The following is a 15172-nucleotide window of genomic DNA, read 5'->3' on the forward strand; positions in this document are numbered from 1 at the left end:
CACCCACACATGAATGACGTACTACTACTAAACTAAAATTATTAAGAGAGGTAGGGAGTGTCCACCGTAATAACCGGATATATGCTGTGCTTGCAGTTGCAATACAAACTACTGCTACTATTCATGGTAGTATTTGGACAAAATTACAACTTCTTTTCCTTGCCTTTCCTACACTGGAATGGACGTGCGGGTGCGGTGTTACATGCTCTTCAAAGTAACACTTAGGTCATCCAGTGACCATCTACTCTCTCTAGATACACATATGCTATCCAAGAGTCAGATAGTACCATGATCCAGGCATCCATCCATTCAAAGTATATGCACACATACAGTTTCTGTTTCACCCACCAAGGCTGTTCTCCTTCCACCCATCCTTGCTTCATCATTCACCCAGCCATGCACCATACCATATTCTTTCCTTCCCAGCCACCTCGGGGACCAAGCAAACACATATCATTCTTCTTTGTCAGTCATCATTAAATTTCTCGTCCTTCCACACTTACTTACACCCTTCTTTCGCTTTTCGTTCATCCCATCCATCAAGTTCATCTCAGATCTGATTGGGATTCTTCTCGCCAAAAAATTCACAGCTAAGTCGAAGTACATTTAGAGGAGGCTACTACCTGGTTGATTTATAATACACCCGTGCAGAAAGCACACTCTGCAGTCTTCAATCTCAATAAGTAAGGAATATATAGCTTACCTCTGCCCGCCACCACCGTGAACCCTCACAGGCACATTGGTGTCGTCCGGCACTTGCACCGCCTCCTCCCCAGAAGTGTCCTCCTCATCCAGTACCACCACCTCCGCGCTGGCCCCGCCACCAGATGTTCCACCTATAAAGTACATTTAAGATTGTTAGACTACACCACTCACTACTATATAATATTTGGTCTAGGAATAAAGAAATGTGAAAAAAAACAGAAAACAATGTAATAATTTTGACTGTCTAATCTAAAGTAAAAATGTTCCTTTTTCCAGGAAGGCTCAGTGCATAGAGCTATTGCTGACTAGAATGGGAGTCCAATGGAATTGCCAAATGTGCAATCTTAGTTAGCTACATAGACAGACTAATAAGAATAATCTAGTAATACCACAGGGAGTCATAGTCGAGGGAGGATAAGAATTTAGATACAGTCTACAAGAAGATCAAAGACGATTTAGAAAAAATCGAATGAGGAACGCTAGGAAAAAATAGGTACTCTTTATTAAAATGAAAACTTACTGGGGCCAGCAAAGGAGCCCTCGCCTGGCCGATCCTGGCCTTCTACAGCAGCAGCAGCAACCACCTCCTCCTCTGTCCTCTTGCCCCTGTGGGGAGCTGATGTACAACATGAAAGAAAGAAAGACACGAAAACATGGATGATTGTTGTCAACCAAATCAACATTTCAAAAGAACAATAACAAAATATTTTGGCGAAATCGCAAATAGACAACTATTCCACGGGATATATTGACCGATCCCATGTGGTCTACTATGTTATTAGTATTGCTTGATTTGCGGACCGTCGACTTGGAAAGTTCTTATGTAACTCACTAAACAAACTACTAAAAAGGTTCGCCTAGGACTGGCAGGCAGCAGTCCGCAGCACGCAAAGTGACAGACAAAGTCCATCGTGATTGCAAATCAGCGACAACATTAAAAAGTTTCCTACTACATTAACCAGTCATTAAAATACTCAAACGATCAATCCTCCACCACTATTTCTTCTTATCGCCATGTGTACAAAGGAAGGACTGGACTTGAGTCTGTAGGGGCTGATTTAGAAGCCCCTTGCGGCTCTTTTGCTCCATTGCTGCGTGACTTTTGTGACGCAGCGGAAGGACAAAAGAGGCGCCATGGTGCGGCGTATATTAACAACGTGACGCATATGGGAGATGCATCACGTTGTAAAGCCCTGTGCCATCAGGGGGCGTTCCGGCGCAAGGGAGGGTGTTCCTGCGCAGGAACGCATCCTAAAAGTGGCTGAGTGACATCTACAAGATTTTAATCGGTCACTTTGAGGACAATGATGCGTGACTCAAACCTTGCGCCTGCTTGAAGCAGACGTACGGCTTGACACAGCATTGGGGAGATAGAGCACCCCAGAGCATTGCTGGAGCTGCACCATCGTTGCGATGCAACTCCAGCCATGCGCCGCCTTTACGGCACAGAAGCGTAACGCTTTGGTGATGTTTTGGGCACATGGTGCACCTCATTGTAAATACGGTGCACCATGGGTGGTGGTGGCGTGGCACACAATTACTGGCGCATCCTTGCTACTTTGCAGGGATGCGCCGGTAATTAAATATCTGACCCTTAGTGTCTAGCATTACACAGTTCTTTAAACTACACTCATGCATAATTTCACAGGCCAATGAAATGAACACAAAATCGAAAACAAATAAGCATAGTAGCAGCGCTACTGAGAAGGAGAGCAGTGCACCTGATATGCACAGAAGATTTTGAAATATAATTTACCTACAATGTAATCAGCAGCATTATTGCTCTTGCTAAAAAACAAAAATTTGCAAGATAATAACACACAGAGCAGGAGAAAACAGAGTAGTAAAGAAATAGCTACTACTACTCACCAAGCCCGGGGATCTCAAGGCCGAGCAGGTCCAGCAGATCGCGTTCCCAATCCAGGATATCCGTCCGATGGTGGGTGACTTGGTTGTAGGTGCGCCGGACCCGAGATTGTTGGTACATGGACCGGCAAACCTTCTCCCACCGCTTCCGGCGCTGCCGGATCCCGTAACCGCTAGCGATCTTGCCACCTGCCATGATGGTCCTGGGGAGGCGGCGCTGAACATAAAAAACTAGTGCGGCCACCTCCTCCGCGCTGAAGATCTCCCGGGGCGCGACATTCTCCCCCCTCAAACGCCCACACGGGAGCCGGGCACGGGGTGCGGGACCCTTCCCTTCGCGGGCTGCTTCCCGACTCCCTTTACCATGGTCTGGGCAGAAAGGAAGCTAAATATTAAAGAAGAAATAGAATAGGGAAGAAGAAAAGAAAAGAGTTTAAAAAAGTAGTTTAAAATTAACAAAAAGTAGCAGAAAACACAAAAATATAGAGCTAGAAAAATAGAGGGATAGATAATAAGTAAAATAGATTAAAAAAAACTTCAAACAAGCAAAGGATGGCAGAGATTCAGAGAGGATACAGAAAGCATGCCCAGAACCATAGCAATGAATGAGAAACAAGATGGCCGCGCCCGGTGACGACCGCGTGGGTAAGTTTGCGCGAGATTTTCCTCGCAATCACACGCGAAATTGTACTAGCAAGATTACACATAGCGCCCGGACACGGAATTACGTCACGCAAACAAGATTGCCGCGCCCATGTACGACCGCTAGGGTAACTTCGCAAACCTGTGATGATGAACCAGCCGTAGAAACAACATAGTCGCGGCCGTTGCGAGCCGACAAGTAAGTTCGCATTTGCGAACTGGTACACAAACCTCGCGAACTGGCAGAAACCCTTGCGAACACAAACAAAAAAAAATCCGCAAATTCGCGGAATTTGCGGATTGCGAATCCGTAAATACGCAAGTTCGCGGATTACCAATCCGCAAAATCCGCCCATGCTTAGTGCTGATTCATCTTGATCATTGTTAACCTCTCCACATTTTTGGGCGAGAGGCGGGTCCATTTGCAAGTTACAATGCCACCAGCAGCACTGAAAACACGTTCAGAAGACGCACTTGCGAGTGGGCAAGACAAGTAATTTATAGCCAGGTTGGTGATCTCTGGCCACAATTCTTTTTTCCCATGCCAATACGCCAATGGGTCAGCATTAACATAGACCTCTGTTGAGTCATTCAGATAGTCCTGCACCATCGACTCAAGGTTCTCCACGGTTCCTTCACTTTGCTTACTTTTTGCTCGGACCTTTTGAGAACCAAACCCAAGCTCAGCTAGCCAATCCTCTTCACTATCATCACCCGATATTTCTGTTGTGTCTGGTGCAGATGATCTGGTTGCCGGTGTCTTTAACGGCTGAGAGGTCACTTCTGCCACAGCCACATGTGCAGAAGTGGAGTCTTTTGACTGGGGATGGCCTGCTGATGCTGATGTACTGCCTTTTCCTTGAATTTGCTGCCGTTCTCTTTCAAACCTCATGGCTGACAAGGCTAGCCAATGTTTGTACTTTGTAACATCTTCATCACAAAAAGGAAATAATGCACTGCCTGCCAGCGCCTTTTTGTAGCGTGGATGCAGAATAGTAGCACAAATGTAATGCTGTTCTGAGTGGATCTTTTGAAGACGTTCATCGCCAAGTAGGCGCTCTAATAATTTCTCCGCCAAAACAAAAGCTTCTTGCTTTTCTTCATCTTTTTGGAACTTAGAAGACACCGCCTTCAGTTTGTGCTCTAGCATGCGCAACAATTGTATTGCGACTTATATAGCGCACGTATCACCCGAAGGTATCAAGGCGCTTGCTTAGGGAACCCGTCCTGGTATTCCCCTGTGAGATACCCCGGCAGGGTATCCACAAGGTGAAAGCCAGGCATCCCGCCGCGAGGGGCCGTAGTGGAGATTAAGCAAGCTATTGCCCAGAGTCGCAGAGTGTGACCCCATGAGTCGAGTAGGCACCGGAGCGAGAATTGTCGAGTCCGTGGAATTTTGAGCCCGAGACCCGCCGAGGCGGGGAATCGAACCCTGGTCCACGGCCGATCTCAGCTTCCAGGTCTGCCGCCTCTAACCACTGAGCCACGCTTCTCCACAATGGGATAGCTTTTCCCAAATTACAGTCCTCCCTGCTGACTGCACACGTGAAGACCTCAAAAGGACGAAGCATGTCTGTCAGGCTTTTAACTAGCTCCCATTCCGCCGCATCTAGCCTCAGGTCCTTCTGAGCTGTACCCAGTGTTAATAAATACTGATCGAGTACCGTAAACTGCTCATACAGACGCTCAAGCATGTAGAAGGTTGAGTTCCAACGTGTTGGCACCTCCTGGATGAGTGCTTTCACTGGCATTCGACGTTCATGTAGCAGGCTCCTCAGATGCTTCCGGGCCTTAAAAGAATGGCTGAAATGGTTGCACATTTTTCGGCAGGTGACCACTAACTCGCATGCTGGACTGTCTTTATCCAAGAATTTTTTAACAACCAGGTTTATACAATGCGCCAAACACGGCACTCTGAAATAGTGACCCAGATCCATGGCCTTAACTACATTGGCGCCATTATCCGTGGAAACATAACCAATCTCGCGTTTTTTTGGGGACAGCCAGTGAAAGACCTTTGTGTTAAACTCATTCAAAATGTTTTTTGCTGTATGACGTTTCTCCAAGCCAAACATGGCTAGTGTTGCATGTTTCCGAGCAGCTTTAAAAACTTGGTCCAGGTCACCACCTGCGTTTAGCTTTGCTTTAACCCCTGAAAAAGAGACCCAGTATGCAGTGATGCACATGTAATCAGTGCCTGCGCCACTGGTCCACATGTCTGTTGTCAGATGTATAGTGTGAACAACACTCTTCTGCAAAGCTGCCCCAATCACCTCCAGCACATCTTCATGTAGTGCTGGAACCGCAACTCAGGCAAAATAGAACTGGCTAGGAACCTTCCATTTAGGACAGAGCGCTGCCACTAATTCTAGAAAACCAATCCCTTCTACAAAAGAAAAAGGGAGAAGGTCCAGCGCTAGCATTTTAGCCATTTTAGCCGTTGGGTGGTTGCGTTCATAATGGTGCGTCTGAACACAACATGGTTTTAATGTTGCCCTGGACCATTTTACGGGATGATGATGATGACTTCTTCGACCCAGTTACGCTCGCTGATTAACTTTTTCGCATTGGTGTCTCACTCTCTCCCACACTCTTAGTGTGGCTCACAGGGGGTGTGCTGACAGGGGTACTGGGTGTAAGTGAAGTGTGTGACGCTTCTTCCTCCTCGTCATCATCAGATGGAACATCAACGTTTGCTTGACTTGCAATTCGGGCTTCCTTGATCTCCTTTAGGTGCGCAAACCATTGGGCAGCGTGCTGGCTCTCAAGATGACCTCTCCGGCCTCCAGTCCCATAGTTGGTACCAAGCTTACCACGACTAACTGCAAGCTTACAAATGCTACAAATGGCTCGGTTTTCCTTTTTTGGGCAAATACTAAAGAAGTCCAAAACTGCGGACTTGAAATGTCTGGGGGGCAGGAGGAGGCGATACTGGTGGTGGTCATGCTGCTAATGCCAGATGAAGTGGAGGATGCGTATTGCTGCACTTTACTACGTTGTGCACTTTGCCCACCACTAATTGAGGTCGAGGTGGATGGAGGTCCCTTCTGGCGAGGAAGAAATATGGAAGCGGTAGGTGGTGGTGTACTAGTTAACTTCAATTATTGTGGTGTTCCCATTGTCTCCTCGTCTACTTCATCATCACGCTCAGCAGCTTGTCGGGCTAGGGTCAAAATGTCTGTTTGCTGCATGCCCGCTGGGGCTTCAGTGATGTTAGTGATGACTGCGTCGTCGTCGTGAGAGTCTTCAGCAGCAGGAGTATACGCCACTTCTTGTTGAGCGTCATCACACTCCATAACTATGAGAGTTTCGACGACCTTCCTTTTACGCTTAGCTACCTTTGTCAGATCATGGTGTGCCTCAGCCTCACTCTCAGACGGCAGTGGTGCTGGTTCCCAAGTAAGATCCATATCATCAGAAGGAGGTGGGCTTGAAGAAGATGTAGACACCAGCACCCTTGATCTTTTCCTTGCTTGGGGTGTGGAAGACAATGAATGATCATCAGGAGGAGTGGCTTCCTCGAATGGTACCTCGGCTTGATTGTCGATTTCCAGATGTGCCCCTACTTCTGGAGGAACAACTATTGTGGGCACTTGTTCTGCCCCTCCATGCACCTCTGCTTGCTCCTCTCCTTGCGCCGCCTCTCCTTCCACATGTACTTGGGCTTGTACTTGCACATGTGGTTGTTGTTGCGGCTGTGGTTGTTCAACACTCGTCAGATGAGTTACAACAACCTGTGTTGATTGAGGGACATTGCTGCTACTTTCTTGCGATGAGCCAACATCACTGGTCGATGGTGATTGAACAAGTAGACTGGCTGCCTCTGCAGCACTCAAGGGCTTGGACTTAAGTTGGCGTGGGGGTGGTGGCACTGAGCCCAATGGAGCGGGGGTGCTACTCCCAGCTTGGTCCCCAGCAGATCCCGCTGCTGCTGCAGGCGTACTTTTTTTTTTATTCCCAAAAGATGTGGCGGGCGGCACACCAGTCTGGTTGGTAACTTGCTTCTTCTGCTCCTTTCTGGCAACTTTCTTGCTAGAGGAGCTACGGGGAAGTTTTTTTGGGGCCATCTTCTTCAGATGTCACTCAAAACAGCAGGCCGCAGTTGCACAAGTTTCAGAGTTGTCTGTGGCCACACGTGACGTTGTGCTGCACACACCGCAGCAGGACTTCTTCCTGGCACTGGTGGTTCTCTTGTGCACCTAAAAGCAATGGAAGACAGAGGAACATCAGTTATACACCCCAAAAAGTCGAAAAAAACCACAAAAATCAGCACAATCCCAGGCCATCCATGGCCTCAATGGTGTTTAAATTCAAGAAGACACCCCACAGAAAGACTAGGCCCATGCACCACTCACTACCCCTGGGCATAATGGATGAAAGCTATGCAAAATGGGTGCACCCCAAGCACATGTTGCCTGTACCAGCACTCAAGATGGCCACCACCACCCACATGGCCAGTCCACATCAACAGTACACCTAAAAAAAACGAAAAACACACAAAAATCACCACAATCCAATGCCATCAAGGATGTTTACATTAAAGAGAGTGAGAGCCCACAGGCAGATTCAGTCCATGCACCACTCACTAGTACTACCCCTGGGCAAAAGGCCACACCAGCAGCCCCAAAAAATCGACAAAAACCACAAAATTCAGCACAATCCCTGCCCATCCATGGCCTCAATGATGTTTAAATTCAAGAAGACACCCCACAGAAAGACTAGGCCCATGCACCACTCACTACCCCTGGGCATAATGGATTAAAGCTAGGCAAAATGGGTGCAGGCCTCAGACACTGCCTGTCTTCAAAATGGCCCCTTGCACCCCAAGCACATGTGGAGGGCCTGCCTGTACAAGCACTCAAAATGGCCACCACCACCCACATGGTCAGTCCACATCAACAGTACACCCCACAAAAACGAAAAACACACAAAAATCACCACAATCCAATGCCATCCAGGATGTTTACATTAAAGAGACCCCACAGGCAGACTCAGTCCATGCACCACTCACTACCCCTGGGCAAAAGGCCACAACAGCAGCCCCAAAAAATCGACAAAAACCACAAAATTCAGCACAATCCCAGCCCATCCATGGCTTCAATGATGTTTAAATTCAAGAAGACACCCCACAGAAAGACTAGGCCCATGCACCACTCACTAACCCTGGGCATAATGGATGAAATCTATGCAAAATGGGTGCACCCCAAGCACATGTTGCCTGTACCAGCCCTCAAGATGGCCACCACCACCCACATGGCCAGTCCACATCAACAGTACACCCCAAAAAAAAACAAAAAAACACAAAAATCACCACAATCCAATGCCATCCAGGATGTTTACATTAAAGAGAGAGAGGGCCCATAGGCAGACTCAGTCCATGCACCACTCACTACCCCTGGGCAAAAGGCCCCACCAGCAGCCCCAAAAATCGACAAAAACCACAAAATTCAGCAAATCCTAGCCCACCCATGGCCTCAATGATGTTTAAATTCAAGAAGACACCCCACAGAAAGACTAGGCCCATGCACCACTCACTACCCCTGGGCATAATGCATTAAAGCTAGGCAAAATGGGTGCAGGCCTCAGACACTGCCTGTCTTCAAAATGGCCCCTTGCATCCCAAGCACATGTGGAGGGCCTGCCTGTACAAGCACTCAAAATGGCCACCACCACCCACATGGCCTGTCCACATCAACAGTACACCCCACAAAAACGAAAACACACAAAAATCACCACAATCCATGCCATCCAGGATGTTTACATTAAAGAGACCCCACAGGCAGACTCAGCCCATGCACCACTCACTACCCCTGGGCAAAAGGCCACAACAGCAGCCCCAAAAAATCGACAAAAACCACAAAATTCAGCACAATCCCAGCCCATCCAAGGCCTCAATGATGTTTAAATTCAAGAAGACACCCCACAGAAAGACTAGGCCCATGCACCACTCACTACCCCTGGGCATAATGGATGAAATCTATGCAAAATGGGTGCACCCCAAGCACATGTTGCCTGTACCAGCCCTCAAGATGGCCACCACCACCCACATGGCCAGTCCACATCAACAGTACACCCCAAAAAAAAACAAAAAAACACAAAAATCACCACAATCCAATGCCATCCAGGATGTTTACATTAAAGAGAGAGAGGGCCCATAGGCAGACTCAGTCCATGCACCACTCACTACCCCTGGGCAAAAGGCCCCACCAGCAGCCCCAAAAATCGACAAAAACCACAAAATTCAGCACAATCCCTGCCCATCCATGGCCTCAATGATGTTTAAATTCAAGAAGACACCCCACAGAAAGACTAGGCCCATGCACCACTCACTACCCCTGGGCATAATGGATTAAAGCTAGGCAAAATGGGTGCAGGCCTCAGACACTGCCTGTCTTCAAAATGGCCCCTTGCACCCCAAGCACATGTGGAGGGCCTGCCTGTACAAGCACTCAAAATGGCCACCACCACCCACATGGTCAGTCCACATCAACAGTACACCCCACAAAAACGAAAAACACACAAAAATCACCACAATCCAATGCCATCCAGGATGTTTACATTAAAGAGACCCCACAGGCAGACTCAGTCCATGCACCACTCACTACCCCTGGGCAAAAGGCCACAACAGCAGCCCCAAAAAATCGACAAAAACCACAAAATTCAGCACAATCCCAGCCCATCCATGGCTTCAATGATGTTTAAATTCAAGAAGACACCCCACAGAAAGACTAGGCCCATGCACCACTCACTAACCCTGGGCATAATGGATGAAATCTATGCAAAATGGGTGCACCCCAAGCACATGTTGCCTGTACCAGCCCTCAAGATGGCCACCACCACCCACATGGCCAGTCCACATCAACAGTACACCCCAAAAAAAACCAAAAAAACACAAAAATCACCACAATCCAATGCCATCCAGGATGTTTACATTAAAGAGAGAGAGGGCCCATAGGCAGACTCAGTCCATGCACCACTCACTACCCCTGGGCAAAAGGCCCCACCAGCAGCCCCAAAAATCGACAAAAACCACAAAATTCAGCAAATCCTAGCCCACCCATGGCCTCAATGATGTTTAAATTCAAGAAGACACCCCACAGAAAGACTAGGCCCATGCACCACTCACTACCCCTGGGCATAATGCATTAAAGCTAGGCAAAATGGGTGCAGGCCTCAGACACTGCCTGTCTTCAAAATGGCCCCTTGCATCCCAAGCACATGTGGAGGGCCTGCCTGTACAAGCACTCAAAATGGCCACCACCACCCACATGGCCTGTCCACATCAACAGTACACCCCACAAAAACGAAACACACAAAAATCACCACAATCCATGCCATCCAGGATGTTTACATTAAAGAGACCCCACAGGCAGACTCAGCCCATGCACCACTCACTACCCCTGGGCAAAAGGCCACAACAGCAGCCCCAAAAAATCGACAAAAACCACAAAATTCAGCACAATCCCAGCCCATCCAAGGCCTCAATGATGTTTAAATTCAAGAAGACACCCCACAGAAAGACTAGGCCCATGCACCACTCACTACCCCTGGGCATAATGGATGAAAGCTATGCAAAATGGGTGCACCCCAAGCACATGTTGCCTGTACCAGCACTCAAGATGGCCACCACCACCCACATGGCCAGTCCACATCAACAGTACACCCCAAAAAAAACGAAAAACACACAAAAATCACCACAATCCAATGCCATCCAGGATGTTTACATTAAAGAGAGAGAGAGCCCATAGGCAGACTCAGTCCATGCACCACGCACTACCCCTGGGCAAAAGGCCCCACCAGCAGCCCCAAAAATCGACAAAAACCACAAAATTCAGCAAATCCTAGCCCACCCATGGCCTCAATGATGTTTAAATTCAAGAAGACACCCCACAGAAAGACTAGGCCCATGCACCACTCACTACCCCTGGGCATAATGCATTAAAGCTAGGCAAAATGGGTGCAGGCCTCAGACACTGCCTGTCTTCAAAATGGCCCCTTGCACCCCAAGCACATGTGGAGGGCCTGCCTGTACAAGCACTCAAAATGGCCACCACCACCCACATGGCCAGTCCACATCAACAGTACACCCCAAAAAAACGAAAAACACACAAAAATCCCCACAATACAATGCCATCCAGGATGTTAACATTAAAGAGACCCCACAGGCAGACTCAGTCCATGCACCACTCACTACCCCTGGGCAAAAGGCCACAACAGCAGCCCCAAAAAAATCGACAAAAAACACAAAATTCAGCACAATCCCAGCTCATCCATGGCCTCAATGATGTTTAAATTCAACAAAACAGTTGTATCATGCACCCATAACTAACCCTGGTCCTACTGGATACTGTGGCTACCCACAATATATTTTATTTAATGTTCTGAAAAAGTTCCAAAATTGTAGTTGCAGCAACTGTAATGCCCCAAACAAACTTACTTGTGAAAGTTGATTTCTAATCCAAAAGTGATCCAAAGAAAGTCAAAAAGGCCTCAAATACAAATATCCAGCAGCATCCACAAAGAGTAATCCTTCCAGGTCAAGGTCCAAATGAAAGTGACCAGCACATGAAGAAAGCACTGGGAGGAGCCTGCTGGACAGGAACAGGAAGTTGGAGACTGTGGGGCATTTCCTTCCCCCCCCCCAAAATGGACTCCTTGCTAAAAAAAAGTGCAGGCAAATGTCAACCTGAGGAGTGATTCTGATAAAAATCATCATTTTCTGAAGGTTTATGCTGTTTGCTGGTGGATTTCTTGTGCAGAATTGCAAAATCTGTATTTCGCGAGTGCGAGATTGTTGCTGCCCGCCGCACCTACGTGTTCGCAATTGCAAACTCTCGCGATGCGTGCTGTGCAAGGTGGCAAGGCGCGATGACGTAATCGCGGTCGACAAACTCCCGCGGGATCCCGCAGCAAGATCCAAAATGGCGCAGCACTCGCAAAATATCGAGAAAAACAACTCGGCAAACGCTGAATGACGGTAAGTGGACGCCGCGCGCCGCAATATTGTATCACCAAGCAAAAAAATCCGCCGCGTGCGAATTTATGAATTTTTGGCAAATCTGCGAGAGTTTGCGGATTGCGAATATGCCGAAAATCCGCAAATTCCGCGAGCGGAACGGATTTTACGCCCATGCTTACTCCCCACTCACTCTGACCTTAAAGGATGGTTGCTATCTGACTTTGTTACCCATCTACGTCTTTTTCCCCTCTCTGGATACATAAGTATTATGTCTGTGCTTATATCTCGATGCATACTCATGTCCTGTGATGTCATGCAATATTTCTTTTCCTTTATGTATGTAAAGTGCTCTGATACTCATGTGTCTAGCTAGCTGTATAGAAAACTCTATAAATAAATAAATAAATAAATAAATGCGACCTTCCTGCACATAATCAAAGGCCTTTAGCTGTTTCTATGTGTGCTGCACAATGCAGCCCACTTAGAAACGGCAAAAACGAGGAGAAATTAAACATTTCTCCTCGTTGCACCTGTTTAAGACCAGGTTTTACCTGGTCTTAATTTTGATGCTGCCCCATATTTACGCTGCCCTTGTAAATATGAAGCGTCAAAATCAATAGGTGTTGCGGAGGAACGGCCACCACAACTCCCATTGCCAGCCCCTTTCACTCTAAGTATGGCATGAAAGAGGGCCTTATTTACAAGGCTTAACACTGCCATTTAAATAAGATGAAGCGCAGTAAATATGCCCCAGAGTATTATAATTCACGTGCAAATATGTGTCCATTGACAATGGTGTGTGAGAGGCAACCACGGAGTGTGGAGAGTACATCTTTAGTTGTATGACAGCTATTCACAACAGTGTTGGAGTTCATGGGAGTCCCTTTCTCGTGTGACTTCCACCTCAATCACACATTTTTATCCAGGCCTAAGTTCATCCTACCCTGCTGAAAAAGAATCAACACCTCCTGACACAACACTCCAAACAACCTCATCCCTCAAGAGCCAGTGAGTGTGCTGGAACCCCACCAGCACCTCTAACTCAAGCTCCAGTGTGCCCTCTGGCCCATTCCCAAGGCAGTGACACCTCCTCTCTTTTAGCATTCGCATCAGGGGAAATCCATCCTTCAAGTGCATTCTGGGATTTTTAGTTTTAAAAATAAGCATATGATGTACCTCATGTGGTTCACTGTGTCACTTGCAAGACTATTAGAAGTATTCTGGCTTCGAAGGGCAGGCTGAAAGTATTTAAGGATAATGCCGGAAATGTTTTAGTGCTGATGGGATATTTGTCAAAATAGTAATATTTGTATGCATGGCCACTGTTATGAGGCACTCTGCTGCCTGCTGTGAAGCATTCTGTCGAGGATAGCTCAATGAATCAACTTGGCGATCAGCATGTCACCAGTTCTAGCATGCCGGCTAAGTTTAGCAACTTAAGTTGTGTAATAGGGACAGTGTGTTTTTACAGTGTATAAAGAACTATTGTTGCATGTGAACGGTTTGCAAATGCTAATTCGGTGAAGGGTGCTAGGAAACCCAGGCGGCAGAGTCAGACCCCAGTCAACCAAGGAAAATGGATCTTGTGTAGGACTGGTTGAAATTTTTATTATACCGCCTCAATTCATGTAATTTTTTTGTATTTTGCTTTACGCTTGTTATGTGAAATTCCATAATTACACACCATTTATGGTAAAAATTTACAGTGAATGGCACCATTCGCCTTAAATAAATTAACATAATAAGAGTGGTTGTAGTTCACCGTGCATTGTGCCAACATTGATGCGAGGGCGAATTCACTGTAAAATATTGCGCAAAATAACGTATTTACATTTTGTGTACATAAGCATAATTTTGGATAATATTGCTGACATTTGGACTAACTATACTAAATCACATTAAGCAAATGTCACGTAGCCCTAGTCCTGTGCCATTGCATGAGAGCGATGCCCACAGAGATGGTGCGGAGTCAGAGCGGAAATGCAAATATCGCCACAAGACACGTGCGCAGCTGGGCTCAAGTAGCGCTCGTTTCTGGCGGATATGCAGCATGCTAGAATGACGTCAAAGCTGTGCAAGGTGGGAAAACAATCAAAAACTCCATGACTGCTATTGCCTGGCCAGCAGCAACGAAGTGAAAGGAGGGCTAGCAGCATCTCACTAGGCTGAATGGTGCAATTGTGATTTTAATATTTTTATTATCAAATTCATATCACGTGTAAGTAAACATTTTTTTCTTCAATAGAACGATTTTCTCACAAGTTACAAGTGGAACAGTTAATGTTGAAAACCCCTTCAACTAAGCAGCGGAAGGATACACCTCATCTAATATAAACTATGTGGGACCAGAATGGTCCTAGGCAGGAAAGACCCAAGATAGGGAGGAAAGAAATCAGAACAGATTAGAGAAGTCAGACAGAGGAGATGCTTTTCAACCGGTAAGATCTTTCCCAAACCCAAATAGTAGTCCTTTCTCGGTGTCTTACTGAAAATAGCTAAGGATTTGCAAGAATTGCATTGCCTTCTGGGCAAATTATTTAATTATATGCACAGTTACGGAAAGATGTATTCTTGTCAACCTCATATTTGAAATTAGGTTGCCCTCTACTGGGGGAATGATGGAACGTTTATGAAAAATTAGACCCATTGCTCATTTCCATTTCAGTTTGCAATTGGAATGCATTGTGGACAATGTATTCTTTTAGCTAAGTAACATTATTCAGACAAAAGCAATATCCTTGTTATCTGACTGTGGTCTTGTCCCAATTATGTGTACCCATATTCTAACGTTCTAGTTGCCAGATCATGAAGTGCGCCCATATCATACGATGATTGGTGGTCAATTAAAAACAAAAACATGGTTAAACACATGCAGAAGTTAACATATCGTCCATCCTTCTAGTTGGTGGGCAAAATTGATCAATCTAATGTATCGACTTCTAATCAGTGAGAAAATCAATATTAGTGATTTGTTACTAGCATTAGACGACTGACTGCTCT

This window comes from Lissotriton helveticus, chromosome 2_1 (genome assembly GCF_964261635.1).
Source record: "Lissotriton helveticus chromosome 2_1, aLisHel1.1, whole genome shotgun sequence".
Lineage (NCBI taxonomy): Eukaryota > Metazoa > Chordata > Amphibia > Caudata > Salamandridae > Lissotriton > Lissotriton helveticus.